Source organism: Schistocerca americana, chromosome 10 (genome assembly GCF_021461395.2).
Source record: "Schistocerca americana isolate TAMUIC-IGC-003095 chromosome 10, iqSchAmer2.1, whole genome shotgun sequence".
NCBI classification, from domain to species: Eukaryota; Metazoa; Arthropoda; class Insecta; order Orthoptera; family Acrididae; genus Schistocerca; species Schistocerca americana.
The window spans coordinates 179139485-179149571 of record NC_060128.1 but is presented as its reverse complement, the minus strand read 5'-3'; positions in this window follow the sequence as shown (position 1 = coordinate 179149571).

The following is a 10087-nucleotide window of genomic DNA, read 5'->3' as shown; positions in this document are numbered from 1 at the left end:
TTTCTCCACTTCTTTTCCTAAGTTAAAAGAGAGAGAAAGATTTATAAGAAAATGCCTTCTGCACTGCATGTATGTTTTTGAATTTGGAAATGTACTGTAATATGAATGTGTTTCGAAATAATACAGTAACCACTGGTGTTTCCATACAAAGCAATACGGCAGCAAGGAAAAATGAAATATAAGGTAATTCGGACGAAATAGGGGGCTCCTTCGAAGTGATCGTGAACAAAATATCTGAAATGGAAACTCACCTTTTCTTGCCAGGCGTTTGTGGTAATACGCCAGGATGATTCTTGGAAAACTGTTTACTCTTCCAATGCTACGCATGCTCTGTCCTGTGTATGTAGCAGCTCTCACTGAACATTTGTAAATGGGGTGAAGCAATTTTTTCTGCTCCCTTTCGCAGCATTCCATCACACGCAATATAATTTTGCGAGCATCGCTACGTAACACTGGTTTCCTTCTAACCGTAGGCCTACCGGTAGGGGTTGTTGGTGACTCCCGAGATGGGCCAGCAACTGCCTCTTCACTCATTTTGATAATGTTTAGCACAACTGCACAATAAAAACACGCAGAACAGTACAGCGCAAAACAATAACGAAGCAGACGACAATGGCTACCTTGTACAACACAGTCAGCTACGTAATGTTGGCAGCAGTCGAAACTGCGTGCCTAGCGAAGCCTCCCGTCGTTTATCGACTTTTACCGATTCAGGACTACGGAGAGGTCTGCCATCTAAAAGTTTACACACTGTGACTGTAGGTTAGAGGTGGGCCAAACGGTTATTCTGGAGTAACCGTTATCACAGTTCCAGTTATTCTTTGATAACCGTTATCGTTAACGGTTATTAATAACTGCCAAGTTATTTTTCGCTAGCGAATACCGATAACTCCGACAGTTAAATAACGACGTAGTTGGAATCCATCAGTTTAGTTATCAGTATAACTGCGAGTAGTGTGAAATAGCAGGAATGTCGTATGAATCGTGTCATAACCTCAGCTTATCAACTCCGGGTACATTTTGGTTGATGTTAGAACGATTATTAGTGTTTCAGATTATATGTTTGTAGGTTATCGGTCGCTATTAGAAATATGATCTTCGCAGCTGCGACAGAAAGTACGCGGAACTTCGCCAAAGCACTGTTTAAGTAAAATGTTAACAACGTGCGTTTTTAAGTATGAAGTAATATGTAAACTGAGTACTGTAGGTTAAATTCGAAGCTTAATTTCTTGTGCTGCTCACATAATAGAATAAAGTGTACAGCCTTGTAATACAACAAAATATACGTAATGTGACAGATTCGTTTACTCCTGTGCTGTAAAAGCTAGTCCTATTGGGGAAAGTGTGAGTACGCTAATCCAAGTTTTATGTCAGATTTGCAAACTGCTCGATTTCTCCAGCGACAGCATGTTTATAACATATGAAGACATGCAGATCGAAAAGGTTGACAGTGTTACATTTCTGGGATTACAACTCGATAATAAATTCAGTTGGGAAGGGCATACCACATTTTTTCATTCTATTATTTCATAAGGGAACATATTCTGTGGTAACTCATCAAACGTAGCAAAAGTTTTTCGCATGTAAAAGCGTGTAATAAAAATCGTTTCTGGTATCAATTCAAGAACATCATGTAGGAACCTGTTCAAGGAACTTTGTATTCTAACCACTGCTTCCTAGTATATTTATTCCTTAATGAAATTTGTTACAAGTATTTCCAACCAATAGCTTAATATATAATATCAGTACTAGAAATGGGAACAGCAATCTACATAAAGACCTAAAATTACCTTGGTCCAAAAGGGGTCTAATATTCAGGAACATGCATTTTCAATAAGCTGCCAGCAAGTCAGCAACCATTAAAAACTTGGTTTCAGATAAGGCACGGTTTACAGTGTGTTTGAATGACTATTTGATACATAAGTGTCTGATTCCACCCATCATCAATATGCCGGAAATGTCTATTTTAAGTGTGTCTATGACGTCACTACATACACATGGCAACAAACACGAAGATACATATAAATAATACAATAACATTTCCCACCAAAAATACAATCAAACCAATGGGACAACTGCGGGAAGTTGGGTGTTTCAGGGTGAGGACAAGCTAGTAAAAAAAACACACCATGATCCCAAAACACAAAATGAAGAACAAAAAGAAAAAAAATACAGCATTCTGCTACACCAACAAAAATCTGCAGGAATCGGACACTTCCCTTGAACAATATAGGTCAACTATAGGTGACCATACCAAAACACCAATACCCATAACTAAAAGTACGAAAATTGGAATCAGACATTTCCCTTGACCTACATAGGTCAACCTCAGATGACGATACTAAAACATCAACACACACAATTATGAAAATGGGAATCGGTCATTATCCGGTGACCTATATAGGTCCACCACAGCTACTGATGCCAAAAAACCAACATCTACAGCTGCGAAAAATAAAACCACAATCCCAAAAGTCCACAAATCAATCATCCCTACATAAATTAAATCACATTCAATACTTCATAAATACACAAAACATCACAGCTAGAAAAAAAAAAAAAAAAATTAATTACCACCAGCAAATTCCGGCACTGCAACCTAGATCGACAGCCCCCCCCCCCCCCACACACACACACACACACAAAAACCAACTCATAAACACCGTGCCGTAATGACATTCACACACCACAACACCTTTACGTCGAAGCAGACGGGTGGAATCAGACGCTTCCAGTGACCCCTCCTTCTACTCTGTAGATGAATATCGTAACAGAGACTGATAGACCAGCTCAGGTAAAAATTCTGCTATATTTCAGTTTTGACAGCACTTGGTTGCAACAGTCAAGATCGGGTATTCTGTGTACGATAAATTTATTAAAAGTACGTAACTGTGTTTTATTCTGTCAGTGTACCAATTCTGTAAATATTAGCAGTTACTGTGATATATTCACGTATTTTGACAATCTCCTGACAAATGATGAGGATAATAATTATTATATTCCACTGTATTATGTTATACTTTCTGACATGTTATTTGTCATTCGCGATGGCCAGCGGCTATTTCCGTAGCAGTACGAAAATATTTGTTTGCTCCAGTTACTATCCTCTCTGGAAATATCACCTGGAACTACGACCTTTAACTGGAGTCACCGAGTCAGGAACGTCTAGACACACAGTTATTCCGTTACCAGCTTCCAGGTTATCTGTGGTGGTAGCCCGATAACTACCAGAGAACTAGAACTACGAGCCAATAACGATAACTGCCAGAGGAGAATACCGGCTCTGACAGTTATTTCCATAGTCGCTCGAATTTCTTAGTAACTTTCCTTGTACTACCCGTCCAAGCTAAATTAACACGTAAGGCGGTGGCTTAAGGGAACGACCGTACTTGTTAATGCCTGTACTGCAGCTCCTATCAGCCACGGCTCGGACATTAACTTTATTTAATTGTTTATTCTAAAAGTAACGAAGGCCCACGAAATAGTACACAGTTCTTATCAACAGATGGCGCGCAGTCTCACAGTTATTCCCATGGTCTATAGAACGCCTTCCAAATGCGCAGTACGATCTTCGGTCAACAGATGGCGCGAGGCATTGTTGACACTAAACAGTTATTGAAATAACTGCCAGAATCAGAGGAACGGTTATCGCAGTAACCGTTACTTCTCAGTAACCGGTTATTTCTATCAGTTACGTTATTTTTTGCCATCTCTACTGTAGGTGACAGGCGTCTAAAGCTAGCGAAATGAGGGATGCTCAACTACCGGACCTACCGATAGATGGCTCTAGCGCGTGCCGGCAAGACGTTATATAATTGAGTGTCCGCCATATCTGAATTTGGCAAACAAACGAAGTGTCAAAACACGGATGAAAATGTTTTTCGTTCTGCGCCCTCATAAGTATTTTATATTGGATGTTCTAGATATCTACACATCAACATAATGAAGTGTTTCTAATCTAGCGAGAAAAAACAGTGACAGTTCTGCTATGAAATTCCTAAATTCGAGTGTGTTTTGAAAGTTTGACAAGCTGACCTATAAATTGTTTACTATTTTATGAGTGCTTTACTTATTTGCCCGTTTTAAAACACTATTTACGATTCAATGGAGGTCAACAAATTACCTTACTTGCCGAAACTTTTAACTACTGGTATAATTCGGAAAATCAAGTGTGGACAACAGTGAAGACATCTCTTGAAAAAAAGTTGACATCGTTTGCTGAGGGGTATCTTTACTGACAACGGAAATTACAAGTGAACTATTAAAGTATTACTCACGTATAAACAGAAAAAATTGTTATTTTTCTTTATCTGAAGTGATGCATTGCCGATCTGCATATATGCTGACACTGTAATTGCAACATGCACTTACGAATTTGGCTCTCCCTTTGATCAGTAATTTAAATGCCATGATTTTATTAACGCCTGTACATTACACGGTGTATTTAAACTGAGTGATATGGTAGAAGCACCAGTATTTAACAGTGCTTCAGTCTTTGATACGAGACAAGAAATACATTTAAATGAGATAAAAACAAAGCCCAACATTAAGGCTCCTCTTAAATGCATGACTTGTATTGGACTGATCCATGATGATGTAGGAAGTGAAAGAAGTTGTTGAAAATAACCTTGATCACAGCTGTTAATTTTAAGGTTGGCGTGTCTTAAAACTGTAATTTTCCAGTCTGACACCCAAACAATTTTAAAATTGAATTCAAAACATGTCAGTGAGCAGAATTAATTACACTTTGACTTACAACCACAGAATTCTATTTCTGTGAATCTTGGTTCCAGTCTTTGACATGGTGTCAATCACTGGAATGAGTGGTTGTCAGTATACGGCCCAAGCAAAAAACAAACCTGATAGTGAAAGCTGCAGAAGCTGGCCAGACAGGCACCCCAATGGCTGCTACCATCTGTGTGAGACAAGGGTGACATTATATTGCAAATTTATTGTAAAAAGTTCCATATTGTCTGAATTTGTCCTATACTGACAGGACAATCTAGTCCAGTCGATTTTCTTATCTGCAAAAGTACACTAGCCAATACCAGTGGCACAAAGGTAGTGCCACATTCCAAACTATCTGGTAACAGCAGAAGTATTGGTGGACAATGTACAGTAAATAATATGTAATAATCTGAGAAATTCAAAATTGGTTTGAAGAAATAGGACAGTATTGGGAAAGAGAGTAACATTTTGAAAATAACAAATGACGCAAGTAGAGTTCTCAGCTATGAAAGCTCGCTTAAATTTTTTTCCCCCCTCTCTCTTTTCGATTATCAAGGGAAAAATGTGATAACATAAAAGTGCAAGAAAGTTGTGTACAATGTTGGAAATGATGAAAAAGAAAATCTCACTATGCTTCCTCCTCCATGTGAAGAGTATTCCTGTAATAATAGCTAATAGCATACCAAGAACATGAGGGTGTCACAGTGGAGATTTGTTTTCTGGTACAGACACCTGATACAACTATTCCATAACAAAACGTACTTTCAGTAGGTGTGGTACCAGTGCACTCCCATAGGATAACAGAATATTATGTCCTCCAGGAATCACATTGGGTACACCACATACAGCATAAATTGTACAGCAACTACAGTGCTTTGTGAGCAAGTAATAATAGTCAGTATCTTTAATTTTAACATAACTCTTGACTCCCATAATTATCTGCTTATACGTGTGCTTGTACTACAGGTTATTGGTAAAGCAAATACTAATTGAATACGTCTTCACACTTTTAATACTTAGCAGAAATTCTGAAAAAAGTAAATTGTTTTATTACTGTATCACCTCTATGGCAAATTAAGAGGTACTGACTGGTTTCTTTGAACATTTAATAGAAGCCTTCTTTTTTACCTGCTATTGATTAAGAGCCATTCCAAGTTCTGTACAGAACAATCTCTCGCATTTTTCATGAGGTTTGTTATTCTGTACACTAATATTTCTTCTTCTAAATGGTAAATAATGCATTCAGACAGTGCTGGTATTAAAGGTAATTCATGAAATAAATTATATTTAAGCCAGAAAATTAAAGGTTCCACATGGCACATGAAAAGTACCTTGCTACACACATGTATGTACAGATTCCAAAATGTCTGTGAATTTGAGTTACAAACTTTTTTAAATAGAAATATGAAGATCACAATACTTTGGGTCTGCAATAACTCAAACGTAAAATACTTTAGTTCCCTATGGGAAACTTTGTTATTTATGTGACTCGTGCAACTGCTTTCACTCTTAATGGAAAACTAAATGGTTTATGTTAAAGTTAACTAGCAAAAAGTGTAACCCTTGTTACATAATTTCTGTGAAGTAAGATTCCTTAATGTTATTTCCTTCCTTTGTCATCATAACTCGATAATTTCAGTTCCGTATGGGACATAAGAACTAACAAAATGAAATGCTTTTATTACTATGACCAAACAAAATCTTTTTAACATGTAGTACACAGTTCAAATCAGCAAAAAGTGTAACCGTATAATTAAGGTAAATGTTGATGAAAATTAGGCATGTAACATGAATACTGAAATTTCCTAGATTTCCACGTGTACCTGTAATCACTGTATTCTGTACTTTGTAATGCTAGAAAGATAATTCTATATGATTATTTGCATTCTCTTCCCCCCACCCCCCACCCCCCCCCTTTTACACAGGAAAATATAATAGAAAGACATCCTAACAAAATAAGGACAAAATTCAGAAAATTAGGTTTTGCCTGTCTCAGGTCCCCTTATTCTAGAATGGTTATAAAGTAATAAGAATGCTTATGATCAACTGGAACATTGTGTTCATTATAGGAAGTATTAAAACAAGAATTAACAGAGTAACAATTTTATTGCTCTTATGTTGCAGAGTATCCACAAACATTACTGTTTGAAACATAGGGCCACTGCATACTTCATTAGATCACACCCATCCTGTGATTAAACTGCTTTCTTAAAGTGAAAAATTCAAGTTAACATAGTTATTGAGGGACATATTTTCTCACACTGAAAGCCATCTCTCAAATAAGTCTCAGCACATTTTTTTTTTCATTAATTTCACAAAAATCACCCATTTTTAATGCAAGTGCATATTTTGTAACACCAAACACCTTAAACTAAGCTTGTATAATAAACAATTATAATTTTGTTACAATATCTACACAGGATGTAAAGACTTAATTTTACTTCAATGTGATTCATCTTTTGAAGTTCATCATTACACAACAACAAATCTATGGACAAAATAGTTTTAAAAAAATCTGTCAAAATGTCGCACCCATCTGCATGGAATGTCCCATTACATAATTTTTCCAATTTGAGCACTATACATGATTAAACAATATGAGTTTATTTAACTTCTGCCTTATACTTGATTTGTTGTTTAAAATTTTCTCAGCAGGCTTTTTTTCCACATGTTTTTAAGCGTATGCAGGAGTATAGGGATGCAATCTTACAAACAAGTTGAGTCTGATATAAGTCCTCAATCCTAATTTCATAACTGTAATCATGACCAAGGGCAGGAAATGGGTAATCTACAAATTTATTTTTAACACAATGCAAAATCTTGGCCTGTATATGTTTGTCACATATCCCCAGCAGTCACAAACATCTGAAACAGTTTCTGAGTATTCTACAACAGAGTACACACAGTCACTTGTTTTAACCAGTTATCCTCGTTTTAACAAAATTTACAAATGCATTTTTATTGGCCATATTGGGAAAAGCATAGAGAGAATCACATTCTAATGCAGATTTAACTACTGGTGGCTTCAGTATGTGAAGACAGCCTTTGCATGTGATCTGCCTTGAAAGGCGCAATGACACATACCCTGCAATATAATTGAGTATGTTTTACTTGTGAAATGAGAACTTAATCTTATCATCAAGAAGTGCACACCACTCTACTTCATTTTCTGCAGCACTTTCATCACTTTCTACTACATGCTTTCTTGCATGAAAATCATAAACAGGTGGCAAACAACACACATTAAAATTTGAGCAATTCCCATTCATTGCAGTGACACTGTTACCCAAGAGCAACTTTCTCATGGCACATTTGAGCTGGTATGCATTTGGATTGTTGTTCCAACCACATCTGGACCGAATGCAGGGAAAAAAAAGCTCTATGTGGTCTTGTGACAGTTTATATGTTAGCAAATACTTCAAAGGAGATTCAACACGAAGCATACTTGTCAGAGCTATGTGCCTTACTGATTGCACATTGAAAATTATCCCAAAAGCAAAAATATTTCTTGCATGGAGCAGCAATGGAACACCAATGATTTTTAAGCTTTTGATATAATTTTCAGTGTGTCTGAAAATACCAACGTGTTGACTGGGTGTTGTGTGATGTCCTTAGGTTAGTTAAGTTTAAGTAGTTCTAAGTTCTAGGGGACTGATGACCATAATTGTTAAGTTCCATAGTGCTCAGAGCCATTTGAACCATTTTTTTTTTAATTTAATTTTTTTTTTTTTTTTTTAATGCCAAGCCAATAAGATTTGTTGTCAAGTCTCAGGGGGCTCTTATACCCTTTACCTAATGGATTTCTGGAGTTCAGAATATCAATAATCCTATCAATATTATACAAAAATTCTACTGTTGCTTCACTTCCTTTAATATTTGGATCACCAACCCTCCACAAACACTCTATACTATCTGCCACACTAGAAAGTCTGTGGAGCTAATGAAACATTCATTTTTCTATTTACATAACTTATATGTTGTCCTGATAGTTTGTTGGCAAATGTCATACTTTCTTCTTGTTGTACCTTGTTCAATTGCTCAACAAAATGCCATCTAATAGCGCCAGTTGGAGATGATGTACCTTGTTCAATTGCTCAACGAAATGCCATCTAATAATGCCAGTTGGAGACTCAATAGCAGATACTTCTGCTAGAGCATTTCTGGCAAACTTAATCATATGACATGCCCAAGATACAATAAACATTGTAGCTCTTAAAATCACCCTTGGAAAAATTTAAAGTACAGCCAAGTGTACGTAAAGTGCTTATATTTACCTTGCAGCCATCACATGTAACACACCAAACCCTAATGCCAGAACTATGCAGCCTCTCTAAAGCGGATTTTATCAGTGTGGCCTGATTATTTGCCTGTACACCGTTGATAAAGAAATATGCAATCGGGCATATAAATTTGCCTTTAATAGAGACAAGCATGAAAACCAGAGCCTCAGATGCCTCTATTACTTCTTTTGACTGAGGCACTTCCCCACCAAACTCTAAAAAACCTGTGTATTGCTTAGTTCCTTGGTCCCAAACTACTTGCTTCCTAAGTGCCACACTGTCTACAATTAGACATGAATCGCTGAACCGGTCCCTTACAATTGGGTTCGAATCAATGTACTTAAAAACATCTTTTAAGAAGCCAGTTTCACAGTCGACACTTGCCCCCCTTTTGGGAATCAATGATTTATGGGTCAGAGGCATTAATTTTTGCAGGTATTCATATGCTGCTGGTGAATAAAAGTACACAGTCATCGCAAACATTTTCACATTTGTTGTGTATCTATTACCCTTTGACGAGAGAGAGTTGTCCACTAAATTGCACACTAGTTCCACTTGTGTTCCTTTCTGATGATTGAGGAAGTTAAGTAACTTCCCAGGAAGATGCCCCTTCTCCTTCAATGAACTTATGATGTCATCCATGGAAAACACTTTCTTCTCTCTTCTTCGAAGTTTTTCACGGACACACTTCAGTTTACGTTTTAATTCGTGCACAATGTCTGAGAAAAAATTGCAAGTTTCGGTCGCTTGTCTTCCATTTCTACTTTCGGCTGTATACCACAATCAATTACTTGAGAACCAACTGCACTCTGAAATAAAGAAATAATTTCGTTATATATGATTGAAATAACTCAAGGCTTGATGAAAAAATATTATAAGAAAACTTTGGGGGTGTGAAAACATCCTTATACTAACGATTTCGACACAATTCGTAGCTTCTGCATTGGATAAATGGGACATGCTTTCCACGGAAGAATTCTCATTGACAACATTCTCCACGCAATCAGTTGCTTCTGCAGAGGGCAAATCAAGCACGGATTCCAGGACAGAACGCTAAAAACAAAAATATGGAACTGTAT